General features: G+C 43.6%; 1 protein-coding gene across 2 annotated transcripts in view; it reads right to left on the reverse strand.

Moving 5' to 3' along the window:
• Window positions 1-22,220, reverse strand: part of ALPK1 (alpha kinase 1) — a 184,988-nt gene that overhangs the window by 162,243 nt on the left and 525 nt on the right. The gene's annotated exons all lie outside the window — the stretch shown is intronic.

Consider the following 22,220-nt stretch of genomic DNA (forward strand, 5'->3'; position numbering starts at 1 on the left):
CAGCGCACAGCCTTCTGCATCTCCCAGTGCGCTCGGTCTCCGCCTCCAAACAGTTGTGGGGCAGCGCCGCAGTTGACATTTCCTCCAGATTTTGAAGGCTTAGACAGGGCGGGTTCCTATTGGCCTTCCGGCACAGCATCTCAACTGACTCAGGAGCCCAGGGATTGGCAGGAGCAGAGCGCGTCCAGAGGACGCACCCTTTCTGTAAAAGAGAGTCTCAGGTCCTCAATAAAGGGTAAAATACGCGCTATAGCATGTATTTGCGATCACTGATGATGTCTGGTAGCTGTGCCACTAGAAAATTGGGGTATTTAGATAGAATCTGAGGGCTCACTGCAACGGGAACGCACACGCCCTGTCCAACTCCCAACAGTCCTGCTCCCGCCTCCTGGACCCTCCCTCCTCCATTCTCACCAACTGCCTATCTGCTTTTGTACCCCCTGCCAAGCTCCGTGCTGCAGATTGCAGAGATTCACAGATCCGTCCCTCCTCCTCCCAGCTCACCCCATTGGCTGGCAAGACAAGGCATTAATAAACATAGCTGGAGAGGGGAGGAGTCGGCACCAAATGCTAAACTGCCCCCCCCCCCCAAAAGAAAAGTCTAGATGCACCACTGCTTCACAAACATATCCGCTGTACACACCCGGCGATGCACTATAGAAATATTGCCCGTTCAATGGGATGGGCGATATATCCATCAGTGTGTACCCAGCTTTACTCATACTTGAAAACAGAAAATGGTGATCCTCATGTTTAGGAGAGTTTATCTTAACTGATATTTAATTGAGTAATAGCAGACAAAGTGATTGTGCCTGTTTCTTCAGTACGCACAGAGAGAATAGTCAAAAGTGTCAGGTCAGAACAGCGCAGGTCCTGGCAATCCCCTCTTACCTGTGAGAGTGACGGTCCTTCTCCAGCACAGGTGCCGGCGCACTCGCACCTCCCCGGCGGCAGCTTGCTACTCTTTTCAGAGCTTGCCTGCCCCATCTTGGTCAAAGTCAGCTGACCGCCAAACACCCAATAGTACAACAGGAATCCAGTCGGGTCTTTTTGCCCACCAATCCCAGCAAAGCCATAGGTATAAAAGGACTTCTAGGTACACTTCCAGGACAACATCAGTCCTACCTTGCGTTCTGTGGCTACAGACCTATAAGATTATTTTATTGGACTCTGAATCTGCACACTCTGGTTCTGAATTCTTTCTAGTTGTTGTTCTGTTGGACCTAGTATTCCTTACTTAGCTTCTGGGACACCTGCCTATTCCATCAGCACCGCTTACATCTCCAGTGGGTCTTTACTAGGAAACAGCGGCACCAGTACCAGATTAGCTGGTTCCAGTCCGGCATCCAGTGCAACACCGATACCAGCCCGCTCCTGAGCGTATTGGCCACCCCCAGCCCGGCATCCACTGCATTGCCGGTACCAACTCGGTCCTCAGCTTATTAGCAAGTCCCAGCCCGGCATTCAGTGCATTACCAGTACCAGCCCGGTCCTGACCTGAGCATATTAGTTGGTCCCAGCCCGGCAACAAGAGAGATACAACAGTGCTCGACAATAGCAACTAAACACATAAAAGATCAAAATGTAATCTCATAAATGCGGATGCACAAAAGCACAATATACAATAGCATATAAAGAGAGTATGTGATTAAATAAAAATCACGATTAAATAGGAATATATATATATATATATATATATATATATATATAATCACCCTATCCACACAATAAAAAGTGTATAGAAGCTCAGTCCCTAATATATAGCCAAGGAGTATAATTTCCTAGATAGATCCACATATGGCAAACTCTGGTGTAAAGAGAGAACTTAATTCAGCATAGTGTGTTAATTACCAGGTCCAATGTCCAAAACTGTAGGGATCCTTTTAGCAACACTGATAGAGCTTTTTTGCAGATTGTGTGGTCCCCTGGAACAAAGGTCCAGTCTGCTGATATGCGATGAATAGAACACCAGTAGACAGTTTGTAGAGTGGGCTTCCGTTGAGATTTGTAAGTGGTGGTGTGCGAAGTCACAGCTTTATCAAGAGGTAGTGGAATCCTTTTATGCTGGCTTTTCAAGATGGCTGCTAATTGGCAGCTGTTGTGCATTAGCAAATATTCATAAACCATACATAATGATAAACATCATCATAGAGACACCAAACATAACAAATATGGAGAGTGAGTTGAGGCAGACCCATCTAGAGAAGTATAATAAACTGATCCAATGACATGTATAAATAAATAAATAAATAAATAAAGGGAGATCATAGCGTGTCATTCACCCTCCGCGCCCTTCTCAGGTCCGCTCACGTGATGTAAACATAAACACGTGGGGCAGGGAGTGACGTAGCGGATACGCGTCTGTCAATTGGTCCATGTCCAACTGAAATGAGCCGCACGTCTCCAGTCCACTCACTTGATGAAAATAAACGTCACACGGGACTTGGAGGGATAGAAAGCCAAGCTGCTGTCACCTAATCGGTGCTTCATAATAATGTCAATCCTAGTCACATGATGTAAATAGAGCACTGATTGTGTCAGAGTTGTCGGCAATTATATATTTGAAAGGGAACAGTTCTTATATTCCTATCATAATGGACATGTACAATACTTTCTTTACATACCAGATTAAACCAGGTGAATTAAAATATTGCCATCAAAAAGATATTCGAGCCAGTAACATTTTGTTTTATGCTCATATATAGGTGGTTAACACATTAACTTAAAGAGACACATATATATATATATATATATATATATATACATACATACACACATACACACATACACGCACATACATACTATTAACCCTCTTCTTGAATTGTATCACCTGAGGGGTATTTAATATCTATGAGATGTTATAAAAAATAAATATTATATATATATAAATAGTAATAATAATAATAAAACTAATATCTTTCTTATGGTGAATACACACGGTCAGACTTCTGGTCGATCAGATAACGATAACGATATCGAACATCCAGCACATGCACCGACCCCCCAACGACTATAATGACCCGCGATTAACGATCGCGGGTCCCTATAGTGACCAGGCCAACCTGGTCGCTATGGACCAGGTTGGCCTGCATGCACAGACTATGGGCAATATTGATCATCCGTGCCTGAGCATCCACCATCATTTGGATGTTTGAAGGGGCCAGAAACTGGTCGATTTGAACAATATTGTTATCGTTCAAATCAACCAGGGAAATCTGACCGTGTGCATAAGTACTAAGGCAATCTGAGTCTAGAAGATACATATACATGATTCGTTAATAATTAATATTAAAAATGTACTACAAGGTTATTAGAAGTCGCCACTCTAAAGGAACAAAACAAGAAATATATATACTGCACACCTCAATGAGACATAAATTAGTGGACTCGGTGCTTCAAAAAAAAGGGGTAATTTACAATATTGAATTTAATTCTACAGCATCATTTAAGCCATTTGGATAAAGGGAATTCATCTTAAAAATCCAAAAAGTATTTTGTTTACAACAAAGTTTAAAACAATCGCCTCCTCGTGAGCTGACTGGGACCGTCTCAATACCAAGGAGTTTTAATGGGTGGGTGTCTCTATTATGATACTCTTTAGTGTGTCTAGACACACTATGTACAGGGGATCTATTCAGGAGGTTTCTACGATGTTCCATGAAACCAGTTTTTAGATTACGTACTGTTCTTCCCACATGTTTCAAATTACAACTACAGGAGATAACATACATTACAAACTTGCAGTTGCAATTAATAAAGTCTCTGGTGGTATATACTCCATCATTATCATTCTGTAGTGTAAGAGTTTTTGTACCATGAAGAGCAAGGCTCGACAACATTTTTGTAAAATCTAGGAGCCATCTTAAAAGTTTAGGAGCCAGACCATCGTCCATTACCAAAATATATGAAAGCTTGTATAGACCACCACACATGCCCTTTCAGTGCCCCTCAACCTCCCCACATGCCATCAAATCACCACACATGCTTCTTTAATGGTCATCAGATTCTGCAACATGCCCATACCAGCCCCTGCAATAGTGCCCCCAAAAGTAATGCTTCCTGTATTAGTGCCCCCAGTAGTAAAGGTCCTAGTAATAGTGCCCCCTCTAAAAGTGCCCCCAGTAGTAAGGCCCCTGTAAAATTGCCTCCAGTAGTAAGCCCCCTTTAAAAGTGCCCCCAGTAGTAAGCCCCTTGTAAAATTGCCTCCAGTAGTAAGCCCCCTGTAAAAGTGCCCCAGGTAGTAAGACCCCTGTAAAAGTGCCCCCAGTAGTAAGCCCCCTGTAGAAGTGACCCCAGTAGTAAGCCACCTGTAAAAGTACCCCCAGTAGTAAGCCCCCTGTAAAATTGCCCCTTGTAAAAGTGCCCCCAGTAGTAAGCCCCTTGTAGAAGTGCCCCCAGTAGTAAGCCCCCTGTAAAAGTGCCCCCAGTAGTAAGCCCCCTGTAAAAGTGCCCCCAGGAGTAAGCTCCCTGTAAAATTGCCCCTTATAAAAGTGCCCCAGTAAAATTGCCCCCAGTAGTAAGCCCCTTGTAATAGTGCCGCGCAAACACATACAAAAAAAACAGAATACTTACCTTAAGCCCCAATCCTGTGTCCGCTGCTCCTCGTAACTATGGTAGAGACGCCATGACGTCTCTCCCATAGTGCCCGTGGGGGGAGCTGGACGTCGGAGCTTAGGAGTGAGCTCCGGCTGCTGCTATGGGGAGTCGGCCAGCCACTGGTAAAATCTCAGTGGGCGCCCGGCAAAAGGAGCTTCCCTGCGGCGGCCGGGAAAGGAGTGTGGCAGCGGGGGGACCCTTGAAATTTTTTTTTTCGCCAGGACAAACACAGGCACGCGATGCATAGCGTGACCTGTGCTTTTTAAGTAATTGTTGTGTCTCCACAAATTATATGTGTTGAATTATTTATGTTTGAGCTATACACGCTCATACTGTGGTGAAGTGAATCTAGTATATGTACAGGCAGATGCTGCAGAATATCACAGCCTATTCAACAGACCCTATAAGTCAATCAGTGCGGGGATGTGTGACACAAGCCACTGTTTGTTATAAATGTATCACGAGGCTATGCCAATACACTGCTAGAAAAGGGAGCTCAGTAAACAGAGCGCAGTGAATATTGAATTAGGCAGGCAATACTAATAGAGATACACTGTTGCCAACTAGGCTGAATAAATACTGCCGGCACAATACACTTGCAGGAAAGTGAAATCACTTGATGGCACAGCAGATACATTTGCCGCATTTCTGAGTACACTAAAGAGACAAATAAACTAATGAATGCAATCATATAATGTCTAAACTCACTAAATATGTATGATTGTGATCACATTTTTCAGTAGTTTGCACAACGGTATTTATCAAATAGGAGAAAATGTATGGACCGCTGTCTGGCGTCATATTTTTCTCATGAAACCACACTGAGTGATCATAAATATAGTAGCTACTGGCAGATATTTGATCCATTATATTCCCAACTAATGAGACGCTGGCTAGGAGAGACCAAGAGGATAAGGGTGATCACTTTAAACAACAAAACTTCTGGTACACTGTGTATATATTGCCTCCAACTACTTATTATATGTGAGTGTAAATTTGATGAACACTCTTAGCACATATACCACATACTAATACTCAATATTCATGTGATATTATTTTCATTCAGAGTGAATATAGTTGCAATTGTAGGAGGGAGTATATTTAGTAAATAACCACAATATTTAGTGGTAGAGTATCATTTAAGATACTGAAAGGGTAATATACTGTATAGTAGAGTGGATCACTGAAATAAAAGTCAATTAATACAGTTGTACCTTTAATGTACCCAGGTGACACTTAGTATGGTAGAAGGATCACCACTATACGAGTAAAATTGTGGAGAACAGATATTATGTTAAACAATTCACACTTATTTGTTGTTTTTTCACATTATGATTTCAATTATATTTCGCTGATATGATTTTAAAGGATATAATAAAAGGTATATTTTATTAATTGTATGGCCACTAGAGGTTACGGTGCCTGACACTATTAATCCGTGAGTGCCCCGGTATAGGAATAGTTTTTCTTTCGTTTTTTGTTCTAAAATCTTAGTCGCCATAGTGACCGGAAGTTGTCGAGCCCTGATGTAAAACATGTTTACACTAGGGATGTGCAGGCTCGGATAGGTTCGAGTTTGCACGTGGAGTTCGGATTTTTCCCTCCAAAAAAACGGAACTCAGAACGAGGCAAAACGTCATCTTACATGGACGAACATCATCATTCCTGGTCTTTTGTCCAGGAATGATGATGTTCGTCCATGTAAGATGACGTTTTGCCTCGTTCTGAGTTCCGTTTTTTTGGAGGGAAAAATCCGAACTCCACGTGCAAACTCGAACCTATCCGAGCCTGCACATCCCTAGTTTACACATTGTGCATCTCCTACTTCCACATTCAAAAAAAACATTGGTTTGGAAGGAAACCATGAAATAACATTTTTATCCGACTTATTTACTCAGATGGCTTGGAGATAAAAATTTGCTAAGAGACTTATTTTTTCAAAAGATAAAAATGGGTTTGGGAGGGATTAGCTCGCACAGGATGTTATCTTGTTTCATCCTGCGCATAACCAATCCCAGCCCGGTATCTTCAGCGTAATAGCTGGTCCCAGTCTGGCATCCTATGCATAGCCGGTCCCAGCCCGGTAATTGAGCTTAGCCGGTCCAATCTGGCATCCAGTGCAAATCAGCTCCAGTTCTACATTCCAGTTCCAGTCCAGTCTTCCAGTTCTGAATTCTGGCCCAGTCTTTAGTCTGAAACGCAATCCATCACTCTAGTGTCACACTTCACTTCATGTGTAGAAGCTTCATATGCCCACCTAGCTGCCTGCACACTAACAGCGCTACAGAACCAGCCCTAGAATCATCTCCGGGAACACCAAAGACCAGAATACAATAGGGGGTATATTTACTAAAGTGTGGGTTTTTAGAAGTGGAGTTGCTGCCCATAGCAACCAATCAGATTCTACTTATTTTTCTAGCAGCTTCCAGAAGATAATAGCTAGAATCTGATTGAGTTGTTGCTCATGAGCAAACAATCTGATTGGTTACTCATGGGCAACAACTCCACTTCTAAAAACCTCACTTAGTAAACATAACCCTAGTTGTGAAAATAGTTTCCAGGGACACTTATCTGGAGAGGTTAAAATGTAAAATCTGTTCACGGTGTGTCTTGTAGCACTAGAATTCCTGTCATGTCATGTCGACCGAATTTGATTATAAGGTATTTCATGTATTCCACTGTAATAAAAGCGCATAAAGTCCAGGGGCTAAGAATACATGAAGAAAGAGAGGTACAGTATTAGTATGACGTGGTTAATGTCAAAACACCGGGATGGATCTTTAAAAACTGAAACTGTCATTTGGACATTAGAAACAGTTGGCAACTAGACAACATGCTTTTTTTTCCATTGTTAAATCATATCTGAAATATATCATACATTTTATTACACCAGAGCTCATCAGAGACACTGTGACACAGCATGGCTGTATTACTTATTAGGCAATCTCTCAAACCATTGTGTCTCTTTTAGGTTATTTTTAAAGAAGTTGACAGCTTTCATGTGCATAGAATAGCAGATTGCAAGGTATTGCATCACTGTGGAGTTTCCTGCTTAACTCCAGTTTCCCAACAAAACAAGCCTCCTATTGAGAAATTCACACTCAATAACACTATGGCCCTGATTCAGACCCACTCGCAAGTGGGCGTACGCACGTTCGGCGTACGTAAAAAAATATTTAAATTCAAGCACTCGCTCGTATTTTCGTACGCAGCTAAAAATCCGCCCCAAACTCAGGCGACCCCTCCTCTAACTAACGAGCGTGCCAAATAGCGAGCGTACATCCCCGAAATGGCTTGAAGGGAACGCACGCACAAGTACAAACCGGAAGTGGGACTGTCAGATTCCGATTACCTGCTCGTTTTTTATGCCTACCTCCCTCAATCGTATCATGCCAATCAATGTATCAATTAGCTTAATTGTTTGTTTTTTTTCAACACAATGCAATAAACTTTAATCTTGTCCGTGTTTGTATTTGCTCGCAGAATACGTACGGCTGAAACCTTCGCTTTTATTGTTCAAAAGACATGTTAGGCCCAATTAAACAATTGTTCTATTTGTTTGTCTCCCCACAATTTTTCTGTGGTTCATTTCTTTATTTAAATTTGCTTACGCATGTCACTGCATCAAGCCTATTATAACTCTCAAGAGATTTGTGGCCCTGTCAAACACATGACTCATACACTAACCAATAGAATTTGTCCTGTTAATTTCACAAATACATTAGCCAATCAAATTTTTTTGGGGTGCTTTATTAAAAATATTTTGCCAAAAAAACACCATTGCCATCATGAGATCCGCCGCATTCACCAGGCGCGAACTGCTGGTGCTGACGGAGGTGATGGACAGGCGGATCACCAGTCAGCCTCCACCCATCTCCAATAGGCGCAAGCGTTCCGCATATGCGGAGGTACATCGACGCCTGCGCTCCTTCGGGTCACGCCGACATATTGGCCAGCTGGAGCGCAGGTGGTCGGACCTGCACCGGCGGAACGCCCCGCTTGCTGGCATGCTTTCGCATGCAGATTGCGGAAAGTAAGTGTTCTGGACTGTGGTTTTCAAGTTTATCTTGTGGGCCCTAACTGCGTGTGCATGTTTTCATGTCTGTCCTATTGAGTCATTGTAGTCATATCTGCATGTGCATGTTTTCATGTCTGTCCTATTGAGTCATTGTAGTCATATCTGCATGTGCATGTTTTCATGTCTGTCCTATTGAGTCATTGTAGTCATATCTGCATGTGCATGTTTTCATGTCTGTCCTATTGAGTCATTGTAGTCATATCTGCATGTGCATGTTTTCATGTCTGACCTATTGAGTCATTGTAGTCATATCTGCATGTGCATGTTTTCATGTCTGTCCTATTGAGTCATTGTAGTCATATCTGCATGTGCATGTTTTCATGTCTGTCCTATTGAGTCATTGTAGTCATATCTGCATGTGCATGTTTTCATGTCTGTCCTATTGAGTTTTTTTATTTTTTTATTTTTGGATTCCTGTTGAAACTAACCACAATATATTTTTCATTTTTTAGGGGCACAGCAAACACTACGGCGGCATCGCCAGAGAAGACGCCGGTCCCGGCCCCTCTCTCCAACCCCCAATTCGTCTATTACCCCCTCCTCCCCAGACCCTGTGGCCGAAATTTCAGGCCTACTTCCCCTCCAGCCCAATTCCCCCTCTCCTCCATCCGTCCCTCCTCCAAATACCCCCTCCCAGAATTCCTCAAACACCTTGCCCGTAGGTTTGGGGAATGTAGCCACCTCCGAGGTGGTCCAGGGAGTGGCTTCTGGCTCTGGCGTTTTTGAGAACGGTATGTTTTTAAATTTTATTTTGGACACCACAAACTGTTTGTATGTAATCATGTGTCGTCCCCATTTTTTTTGCCTTTCTGTCGCCTTAGGGTATTTTTGGGGGTTGTCTTTACCTGTTCCTGCTGATGTCACCATACACATATCACACCTGTGTGCCTTTTTTTAGGGCCCTTGTATTTTTGGCCAACGACATTTTGGGGTGCTGGGTTTTATCCGTGTAATGTTTTTTTGGCCCACAAGCTTGTAAGTTTTGGTTTGCTTGTTTTTTTTTTTTTTTGAATGTTGCTTCATTATCGATTTATTAATCCCCAAACTTTTGTCACCCACAGAGGAACAGAGGCGTCGGGAAGAGATATTGAATTGTGTGGGCCGTATGAGGGAGCAGGTCACCGGGCTTATGCAGGGCCTTGACCATCTGTTGGTCCTCCTTAGGAATTAGTTTTTTTTTTATTTTATTTTCGAATTGTTTCATAATAAATCAGTTTTAAATCAAGCTCTGTCTCATGCGTTTGGAGTAAATCCAAGATTCTTTACACTGACATAAGTAGACTCTTCAAGCAAGGATTGCCACAGAATCTCACTACAGATTGTGTGTTGTATTTTGAATGCAAACAGGCACAAGAAACACCTCCCAGTACCAATGTCATTTTCCTTTTTTGTGGTGGTCAACATGATAGTTTACACCATTTTTCAGGTTCCTATTTGGTGGCCAAACTGCTTAGGACAATCTTACGAAGGCAACTGATTGTACAGGATTCCTTGTTGTGTTGGTTAGTACCCCGAAAACATATTACATTTTAGCTCCACTTGCTTCATTACTGGGTTACCCCTTAGGTAAAATTAACGTTTGGGAGTTTGTTTACACTTGCTCCTAACGTGCCCAAAAAGGAAACAAATTACACTCTCCAAATATTTATTCACAACAGAACTCAAAATACAAAGTGGTCACTCACAAACAAAACACACAATGATAATCAGAAATACACCACATACCAAAAACACACAACAAATCAAGAACTGGTTGACGAAGGTCCATGCCCACATGATTTCAAAAATATGGCGTTGCAATATTGGTGTCAGAATATATTCCCGAAGTTTCCACATAAAGGTTTTTGAAGGGTAGCAGGAAGTAGTCATCGTGGGAATGCCAAAGATTATGCAAACAAACAGAAGATGGTGCAAGAATTAATATAAAAAAAGATGAACGCTAAAAAACCGTAACACATTGGGTATACACACTGTTGTTTGGTCAATAATTACCTAAAATATCGGGCCACCACATCATCGCGTATGGCCCCCCCACATACTGACCTCCGACCAACCTCGGGGGGGCCATCCTCAGGTAAGGCATCCTCTGGCTGCATTGGAACACCACTCCTTATGGCGATGTTGTGAAAGATCCCACACAGGACCACAATTTTCGAAACCATATCCGGCAAATACATGAGCTCGCCACCAGAGCGGTGGAGGCATCTGAATCGGCCTTTTAAAAAGCCGATACAGCGCTCCACCACTTGCCTGGTGGCTGTAAGTGCGGTATTAAACTCACTTTGTGGACCTGGTGTGGGAGCCAAATAAGGAGTGAGCAGCCAGGGCATGCAAGGGTATCCACTGTCTCCTGTGAAAAAGAATAGACAAAATCAGGATCACTGTGTATCAAGCTTAACATTGTTATGTACTAAAGGTCTACACTTACCCAGAAGCCACGCATCACCAGCTTGTAGGTTGGTTAATTTGTGCCATATCCCTGATTGCCGGATGACGAAGGAGTCATGTGCACTTCCTGGTAATTTTGCATTCAAGGACAGGATCTGGAGGGAGGCATCACATACCACCATTTTGGGAGGAAGACGGTAGCGTCTTAAAACCTCATCATCGGGCATTCCAAAAAGGGTGACACGTCTTCGAAATATCTGGGGCCTTGCACGCCTACGATGCCTACGCCTGGGACGAGATTGAGGTTGGTCGGCTTCCGGGAGCATGGCCAGAACAATCCGCCCAAGATCAACCTGAAATGGCAAGATTGTAATGTAAGGCTTTGGACCCACCCCAAAAGAAAATTAAGAACAACTTAGCTTGATGATACCATCCATTGCTGCTTACATGCCGGGGTATTGTCATGATACGTCCAAACTGAAATTAATCACAAAAAAAATTTGTCAAATTTTACTCTGTGCATTTATGTTTCTAAATTTTGTGCTAGACAAAACTTAAAATATGCGAAACACACATTTGGCCAAAGATCAAAACGACGTTGCACACAGTACATCAAAATGGGTTGAAATGTAAGCCAAAAAAGCGAAAGGGCAACCACAAAAAATTTAACAGCATTAATAAGCATTTAAAAATGCGCTAATTAGTTCACAAATACAAGTTAATAAACAAACTGATAAAAATGCGCTAATTAGTTCGCAAATACAAGTCACAATAGTAAGTAGTAAAAATGCGCTAATTAGTTTGCAAATACAAGTCACAATAGTAAGTAGTAAAAATGCGCTTATTAGTTCGCAAATACAAGTCACAATAGTAAGTAGTAAAAATGCGCTAATTAGTTCGCAAATACAAGATAAAAAATGGACTTACCAAGAGCAAATATATAAGATTCCAAATCAAAAGGTCTTTGGGTCCGAAATTAATAAAAAGCTAAAAGATATGAAATTATGGATCCAAAAATTAAAAACAAGAAGAAACACAATGAGACACCAATTGAACCAAAGTTAGACTTCACAAAACTTACCAAATCAAGAAACGAGGCCAAAAAAAAATATACCAAAAAAGAGAACGGAAAATAAAAACGCAAATCTAGCAAACAAAATAAACTCCAAACGCCAACTCCTTTATCCGCAAACAAGAAACTCCAACCAAGGTAACCTCCAACAATCCAAAAACGCCACCTCGACTCGAGACACACCAAGCCATAAATAGTGTTTCGTTTCCCGCACAAATTAAGGAGGGATCATAGGAACGCACAATCAATGATGCGGCCGCAAAATAAGGACGCATGTATAAATACGTCACGAAAACACATTTAAATTCTGGTGTATTTCTTGTTTGGACCTCAGACATGGCGACAGACCAGGGAAACAATGCCCAAGAGTCAGGCGGTAAGTCTTTCATGCATTTTGTATCAATGATTAATTTGAAACATAAGATTGGGCAAGTTGTGAATTTGAGAAATCTGAATATTTACACAAATAGGTGAGGAGGATGACATGGAAGAGGCTGCTGGGCCCAGTATTCCGGCCAAAGCTGCAAAAAAAAAAAAGGCAGCCACATTTCACAAGAAAGGAGATGGAGGTTTTGATTCAGAAGTGTGTGGACATCCTGCCACAGGCAGACAGGAATAGGAGTCTAAGCCAGAAGTGGAGAATGTGGGAAGAGGTAGCCGTTGCTATCAATAGGGTGGGTGATTATGTCCGTCTAGCCCGGGATGTCAAACGGCGGTAAGTAAACACTTGCCCCCCCTAAAAACAAACACCATTTTAAACAAAAGGATAATGGCTTCCATTTTTTCCCACAGATGGGCCGACTTCAAATATCGCCTAAAGCAAAAACTCGCGGACAGGGCTAGGCATGCAAGGGGGACAGGTGGGGGTCCCACCCCTGTGTCATTGGAGTTGACGGATTTAGAAGAGCTGGCACAGGGGTGTGTGCAGCCTGTGGAGGTGTTTGGCATGTCCAACATGGATACGGACATGCCAGACTTTGCGGCTCCTCATGTTGTCCCAGGTAAATCTTTTGATGTCACCAACTCTGAAATGTTAGTGGGCCAATATGTAGATTCTAATGTGAGTCTTTTCTAATTTTTCCTAACAGAGACACAGGCGGATGAGTCTGCTCCAGAGGGGAGCCTTGGCCGCAGAATTTCTGCTGGCTCGGCAGGGGAGGAACCAGTACATCCGGCTGAGGACCCTGCAGAAGCCAGTCCAGGGCAATCCCCCTCGCAGGCAGTGTCCCTCCTCACAGAACTCAATTTCAAATCGGATTTCCATACGGAGATTCTGCAGAGGATGGACGCCAGTCTGCTACGGGTGGCTGAGGCCCTGGAGCAAAATGCTGCGGCCAACGTGACCATTGGTCAGACCCTGCCGGAAAATACCAGGGCCAACATCCGCATCGCCAATGCCCTGGAGCAGCTCGTTCGCCAGCACATGGTGGAGCCGACCTCCCTTCCTGCCGGAACATCAGGATCCTCCACCTCTGGCACAACATCAGCCAATCCTCCAAATGTGCCTAGCCCTGTGCCTAGTCCAGACACCACAACATCTGCCTCTGGACAGGCCAGCCCGATGACATCCCGGACCCGGTCTGGCGCCCTCCCTCCCCCATCCAAACGGGTGAAAAAACGGTGACAGCAATGGCGACTTTTCCCACACTCCTTCTGTGCTTGGCTCATATTCCTTTCTGGTCAAAACTTCCCTCTCCTTTCTTGTGAAATGTTTTTAATTTTTTGTTGTACGTTTATGTCTACAGTTATGTTGGGCCAATTTGTTTGATTTTGGGACTGATCTTTGGCAAAAAAAGATGTCCCCAAATTTTTAATTATTTTAGTTTTGGTTTGACCAATAAATTGACGCCAAAAATCTGACATTGTATTGAGACATTATTGTACAAATGGGTTACATTTAATCCTGGCCCAAAAGGCAAAAACTTGCAAAAAAAAATAAATTTTTTTTTTTTAAAAAAAGGGCTCTTTAAGGAACATTTAAAAATTCACATAACGAGGCAAATTCAACAGGCAAAAATAAAAAGGTGAGAAAATTAAAACATGATGACATTATTGTTACAATCGGCCCTAACCACCAAATTGAGGCCAAAATAAACCCCCACAAATGTACGCAAATTGATTGTGTCATCCTGACATTAGCAGCTCTGATTTCCACCTGCGTACGGTTTTGTGCTATCCCCAAAAACTGATTTCAAAACACATACCAAGCCGGTTTTCAATCCAACACTAATTGCTTTTCAGGCCACCCGCGATTAATCGCAACAACATCGTGGAGTCCCGGGACGGAGGAGAAGGCCATCGCCAATGTGGTCGAGTAATCCAGACCCTAAGCTGTGCGAGCATTTTGAAGGGAAAGAGGATCATCCAGTGACGTATGAGTCGGTCCGAACACATTTTACGCTCGCATCTGCTAATGTATGTACGCCCCAAAAACGCCTCGCCACGCCTGCGTTTTTCCATCTCCACCCCCGTCAACACCCAAAAACGCCCTGTTCTGTCAATCACATTTGACATGTCACTTCCTGTACGCTATTTGACGAACAAGACCAAAAAAACTCGCAATCTGCCGTACGCACATGCGCAGTGTTACACCGACACATGCGCGGTTAGTCAACATCGGAACGCAACGAGCGTACTGCTGTTTGCGAGTGGCTCTGAATGAGGGCCTATGCTCTTTTGGAAAGCACCTTTGTTGTGAACACTTGGGTGTATGTTCAATTGGATGCAATTTTTTTTTTTATTCTACCGTAGGCGCAAGGTTTTTGGTATTCAATTAGGCGCAAGGGTTTTTTTTTTGCACAGCTTCAGAGCAGACGCAGTTTTTAAAAATACCTATTTTAAGTAAAGAATGTCAGGACTTGCTTCAGAACCCCTTGGAAACCCCCATAATGAAAAATTCAAAGTTTCCAATTAGCTTACTTAATCCAATAATTACATGTCATTACGGGAGTGCGAGCTGAAATGCCGGCGCCGGCAGCTGATCGCACCCGACAGCAGTAACAATTGAATAGCTCCGTCGGGTGCGAAGGTGGCTGCAAACAATTGAATTCCGCCCCTAGACTACCTTAAACCTAACATAAATGATGAGATTGGGCACGTCAGAGAGAAGCAAAAAGAGAATGTTATTTTGTTACAGATCTCAGAAACTATTGGTCTCATTTTACATTTCTGAGAACCTACATAGTATTTTGCAGTAGTATTCTATAGATGCACTATGTATGCTAAATTGCCTCTTGTAATGATGTTACGGATAGCATGCAACTGTTCATAAGGCAGCAAGAATCATAGTCACAGAACACTTATGTCTGTGCAAAAAATGTATTGAATTTAATCTAAATGTTACATTATACTGAGCAAATGTCTGACAAATGTAGTTTGGTGTTAAGGTTAGTGCCATATTCACTGCTATTATGTTTTATACAAGTATTGTCATCTTTATGCAAAGGATCGCATTATATGGAGTGCACCCAGGATACACCCATCAGCCATAACATTAAAACCACCTGCCTAATATTGTGCAGGTACCCCTCGTGACACAAAAACAGCTCTGATCCATCAAGGCATGGACTCCACAATACCTCTGAAGGTATCTGGCACCAAGAGGATAGTAACAGCAGATCCTTTAAGTCCTGTAAGTTGTGAGGAGGGGCCTCCATGGGTCTGACCTTTTTTCCCAGCTTATTCCACACAGATGCTTGATCGGATTGAGAGCTGGGGAATTTGGAGGCTAAGTTAACACATTCAACTTTATCATTTTTCTCAAACCTTTCCTGAACAATTTTTGAAATGTGGCAGGGCGTATTATCCTGCTTAAAAAGGTCACTGCCATCAGGGAATATCGTTGCCATGAATGGGTGTGCCTGGTCTGCAGCAATGTATGTACGTGGTACGTGTCAAAGTAACATACACATGAATGCCAGCAACAAAGGTTTCCCAGCATAACACTGCCCAGAGCATCACACTGCTTTCACCGGCTTACTTTCTTTCCACAGTGCTTCCATGTGCCATTTCTTTCCCAGGGTAAAATGACACACAAGCACCAAAATGGCCACATGATGTAAAAGGAAACGTGATTCATCAGCCCAAGCAACCTGATTCCATTGCTCCATGGTCCAGTTCTGATGTTTAAGTGCCTAGAAGCTTGTTCGCCGGTTCACCAACTGTCCTTCCTTGGACCACTTTTGGTAGGTACTATCCACTGCACAACAGGACACCCAACAAAACCTGCCTTTTTGTAGATGCTGTGACCCAGTCATCTAGCCATCACAATTTGACCCATGTCAAGGTCGTTCAGATCCTTACACTTGCCCATTTTTCCTGCTTCTAACACATCAACTTCAAGAACTGAGTGTTCACTTGCTGTCTAATATATCTCAACTCTTGACAGGTACCATTTTAACAAGATAATCAATGTTATTCACTTCACCAGTCAGTGACTTTAATTTTATGGCTGATGGGTGTATAGTTCACTGATCCTCTTTCTTAAATGCTGGGAGCTCTGACATTATTTTGCATAAGTTACAATATGTTTTAACTGCTTGTGATAAACATTTTATTATGATGGGATAAGATAAGTGATGGAAATCTTAGTTTTTATGACTATTGCTTAAGCATTTATTTTAACCTTTGCACTGTACATGGACCATGCATTTTATACCAGACAAATACTTGTATTATGCCTTATCCTAAAGGCAGTGATGGGCAACCCAATATACAGATATAACCCTCCAACTTTCAGAATGTCCGCACATTACCTTTCATTTAAAGTATAAAAAATCAGATTGAAAACAACCTCGGCACAGCAACATCACTAATCCCAAACACATGCTTGCTTCAAAAATACATAGGATGCCCTCAGATCCCCGCTTGCCACAAAATGCACATACATCCTGACATGTCTATGTAAGCCAAAACTCCTAACATGCCTCTCTAACATCCAGCACATGCCCATATGACATCCCCACGTGCCTCCCAGACCTCCCCCTCTTTTACTTGTCTTTACAGCTAGCTCCATCCTGCACACAGAGCACACTGCATTCCTGTTTGTCCTCTACAAACAACTAAAATGACCGCTCGTACGCACAGCAAGATGCGGCAATATATCTGCAGGTATATTGCTCATCTGCTGTGCTGCATAGCAAATGCGATGTCTGTAAGCGATGTTGCGATATATCGGCCTGTTCAATTGATAATTCCCCCTAGTATGTACCCAGCTTAATGGGCGCCCAAAACGATGGAATTTCTCAATTGGGAGACCATTAATTACTGTGGTGGCCAAAGCAATTGAATCGCTCCCTTGGAAACTTGGGAAAGGCGATTAAGGAATTGAAAATCTCTGACCCAAAATGGGTTATTTTGAAGCAAGACCAAAACCTACTGTATGCAAAAAGTACAAAATGAAAATCTTATAAACACCTGATGGAAGAAGACCCATTGTACATAGGTGTTAAGGTGTAAAATAGGATTTGTAAATAAACATGTACTGTGGCGAGAGAGCGCATTACTAGATTGCTTCCCTGTTCAGTAATAACGCAATTTACAGGTCTTTTTACAGGTGTCTACTTATTGCTAGCAAGCATCTCCCAAACAGGCTTTAAATAATCAATACCAAGATCAGAAGGATAAAGATCAGAACCTGTCTCCAACAAGAACAGGTCACCCCCACTAGAGAGGTTTAGTATGGGCAGTATGGTGGTAAGCATTAAAGCCTCAGGGGTCTATTTATCGAGCAGTGAAAAGCGTGGAGAAGTGGACCAGTGGATAAGTTGCCCATAGCAACCAATCAGCTCCTACCTATTATTTTATAGACTGTACTTGATAAATGATACTTCAAAGATGATTGGTTGCTATGGGCAACTTCTCCACTAGTTCACTGCTTGAAAAATAGACCTCTCACAGCATTAAGGTCTTGAGATAAATTCCTGACCAAAATGTGGATTTCTTCCGGGTACTCCACCAAATTATTATTAATATATAAATGCAATAGAATTTTGCAATCAATAGAGGTTTTTAGCATAATCTTGGCCAAGGTTATGGGCCTACCCACCATATCCAGGTAACCTCTTTAGGGTAGGTCCCTAACATACTAGGATTCAAATCCAGAGTGCAGGACACCCCCAAACTGGCCCAGCTAAACTGAGATTTGTCTGTTTCTGTGCCTGCAATTAGTCTCATCAGGTAGCATCTCCCATTATGTATATTACAGGGTTTGCAGTCCAGAAATCTTTCCCATATACATTTAATGTGCTTTATTGCACACCTGAGGGAAAGGAGACGCCCTCAGTCTGGATTAGCACCCCTACCTTATTGGTTTAAAAGTATGGAGTCTGGTAATGAATATGCACACTGGTATTAAGCACAATTCTAGTTAAATCCTACAAGTTTTATATACTGTAGTGCAACTTTGGTTCATTTTTGGGGCGTGGGTCCCCCTGGATTGCCTTGGGTCATCTGTTTCAGGGCACTGCATTATAACACATTTTTCTTTTATAACACATTTTAACTCTTCACTGTTTGTTTATTATACATGTACCTAATTTTTTTATTTTCATTCTGTATATGCAGCTATTGCTGCTCTTAACTATCTCTTTTACACTGCACTTTTCTTACTATGGCGGTGCCCTGGGGCGGCTTAGCTGGGCCAGTTTGGGGGTGTCCTGCGCTCTGGATTTGAATCCTAGTATGCTAGGGACCTACCCTAAAGAGGTTACCTGGATATGGTGGGTAGGCCCACAACCTTGGCCAAGATTATGCTAAAAACCTCTATTGATGGCAAAATTCTATTGCATTTATATATTAATAATAATTTGGAGCTGTGCACCTGAGATTTGTCTGTTTTTGTGCCTGCAATTAGTCTCATCAGGTAGCACCTCCCATTATATATATTACAGGGTGTGCAGTCTAGAAATCTTTCCCATATATATATCTGGGTATTCCAAAAAGATACTGGTAAATTATGTGGCTTCTGAAGAAAATTAACCTGTATTTGTCAATGTGTTGGGAATACAGATTATAAATTCCCCTGGGGCTGATGTGAATGACTAACTGAAAAGCCCTGTAATATCTGTGATCTATAGAACGGTTAATAGCCAGTAGTTTAACTTGATCCATTTTAGATTGTTTGAGAGATCAGAACAGGGGGCCTGATTCAGACCCGGTCGCAAGCGCCGAGCACTTGCAACCGGGTCGATGGTGGCCCAGAGCACATGACGGAGCCGGCTCCATCGTGTGCATGCACGAGACCCGGATAGCGACGGGCAATCCGTCACTCCGGGTCTCGTACCAAAGGGGGCGTGCTGTCGATGTTGAGTGACAGCACGCCCCCTTTGGTGGGCGAGCCGGGGGGGGTGGCTGCCCAGACGGAGGCGTTCCCATGAGAACGCCTACTGTCTGGGGGCGTCCCACTGACATCACAAGTGATGTCAGTGGGAGAGCTTTTGGCTCTGTTTGAGCCGAAAGCTCTCTGGGGCTTGCGGCCACGAGACCCTACCACAAGGGTCTCGTCGCAAGCCCGATGGTCGCGATAGTCATGATGATGGTCGAAATGGTCAAGACCATCGCGAACATCATCATGGCCGCTCGCTATAGCTGTGGGTGGTCACCCACAGCTATGCGAGCGGCCAGGGGGCCGTTCTAAAAAAAAAAAAAAAAAAAAGACCGGCCGTGATTCAGAGCGAACGCCCTGTCAGAGCGTCCGGCTCTGAATCAGGGCCTGAGTCAGCTTCTGACAGTATCTAAAGGTTTTGTTGATTTTCCTGTATCCTAGCCCATAGGTGCCAGTTCTGTGGGTGTTGGAGCACCCCAAAATGTGTTGCCACTAACTATATGTGTAAAGTATTTCTTAGTTATATAAAAGGAGCACCTTCATAAACAAATGAGTGAACAAGAAAACAGTGACTTACAGTACAAAACAATGCAGGACATAAACATGGTTTATAAACATTGCTGCAATAGTAATCATAACAGCAGGGCATTAGCAACCAAGTGTTAGGTGTCCCTGTGAGGAGTTAGGAGTATATGATAGTATAAGTAAGGTAAGGAGAAGCACATGAGGGAAGAGGGCCTGCTCTTGAGAACTTACATTCTAAAGTGAAGGGGCAGACAGACAGGGGTTAGACAAATGGGGTAGACAGAGAGGAATGAGCATGGAGCAGCGAGTTAAGATGAGAGCTGGAAGGCTTTGATAAAGTAATGGGTCTTGAGAGTCCATTGAAGATTTATAGAGAGTGTGATAATGAGAGAGTTCCAGAGGTAGGGAGCAGCACGGGCAAAATCTTGGAAGTGGGAGGAAGTAATCAGTTGGCAGGAGAGGCAACATGCATTTGTTGAGCGAAATGCGTGGATTAAAGTGTGAAGGGAGACTAGGTCTGAGATGTAAATGGAAGACGATTATTGTACCCCTTTTACACTAGATGCGGTAACCCAGGTTATTGCACGTGAAGGCTGCATTTCAACCCTGGTCACGAGAAGGGTTGAACGAGTGTTCAACCATGCTTGAGATGCTGTGTGAACAGGTAACCCGGGTCGAAGCGACCCAGGTCCCGTTCACTGCATAGGAAGAGTCGACGCTTGGAGATGAGATTAGTGAAAGTGGGGGGTTGCGGGGGGGGGGAGGGGTTTAAGAGAGGAGAGAAGGAATGGTCAGAGAGGTAGGAGGACAGCCAGGAGAGGGCAGTATCATGTAGACCAAGGGAGTGAAGGATATGCAGGAGAGGGTGGTCCACAGTGTTAAAAGCAGCAGAGAGGTCAAAGAGAATGAGCATAGAGTAGTGGTCCTTGGATTTGGCAGCAAGGAGGTTGCTGCTGACTTCCATGAGGGCAGTTTCAGTGAAGTGGAGAGAACGGAAGCCAGGATGAAATGGAAATGGGTCAAGCAGGGAGTGGGAGGAAAGGCGGTAAGGCAGTGGTAAACAATATGCTCAAGGAGTTTGGAGGCAAAAGGTAGGAGACGGATCAGTAGTTGGAAAGAGTGTTAGGATCAAGGGTAGGTTTTTTACGAATGGGGGAGACAAGGGAATGCTTGAATGCATAAGGGACAGTGCCTGATGAGAGGGATAGATTGCGGAGGTAAGCAACATGGGAACAGACAGAAGGAGAGAGGTAGAGGAGGAGGCAAGAGGGGATAGTGTCAAGGGAGGTGGTGAAAAGAGAAAAGGAACGGATGAGGGCCATGACTTCCTCTTCAGATACAGGGGAGAAAGATGTGAGAGTTGGTAAGATGGATAGGGAGGGGTGGTCAGAGAAAGTAGGGAGTGGAATGATGATCTGGTGGGATGCGATGTCCTGACGTATGGAGTCAATTTTAGATGTAAAGTAGGTGGCAAAGTTAAGGGGAGAGATAAGTAGTCATGGGCAGAGTGATTCAGAGTACTGAGTTGAGCCACATGGCTCAGCCCAGTCAAGTTTCTCAGGACAAGGCTCATTTAGATAGTAGAGCAGTAGGAAGCAGGGGAGCCACGAACTCGAAGTGAGTCACTGACCGCTCCGCCCCCAGCTGCCCAGCACTGCAGAGCAGTGCACAATCACAGACCCTGATCCCTTCCGGCAGTAGCAGCGCAACTCCGAGTGAGTCGCTGCCAGCTCCCCCCCCCCCCCCCCACCAGACCCACACACACTGCAGAACATCCTACAGCACTGACTAGACCCCACCAGTAGCAGTGCGACTGTGAGTCGCTGCCAGTTACATCCCCCCGCCAGTCCCACACTCGCTGCTGTAGTACATCCTACTGGTCACTTCACTGACTCTCCTGAATCATCCCGGGCCCGGCGGTAGCGGCTCACTCTGTGTCTGACAGAGAGGCTAGAGAGGTGGCTGGGTCGACATATCAAACTTTCAATAACTCGAATCATTCGAACATGTAAATGATTCGGGTCATTGTGTCGAGACACTCACTCAGTAGCCATCTCTAGAGAGAAGTGGAGGCGGATGCGAGGAGTAAGTGGGCAGAGGAGGGAGTTGAAAGTGGTGAGGAGACGCCAGGGGTTTGAGGTTTTCGGAGAATAGGTTTAAAAAATATGATTGATTAGAGAGGGAAAGGGCAGCACTGTAGGATGAGAGCATACATTTGAAATGGGGAAAGTCTGCCT

The sequence above is a fragment of the Taudactylus pleione genome, unplaced genomic scaffold, assembly GCF_031769625.1.
Source record: "Taudactylus pleione unplaced genomic scaffold, aTauple2 ptg000454l, whole genome shotgun sequence".
Taxonomy (NCBI): Eukaryota; Metazoa; Chordata; class Amphibia; order Anura; family Myobatrachidae; genus Taudactylus; species Taudactylus pleione.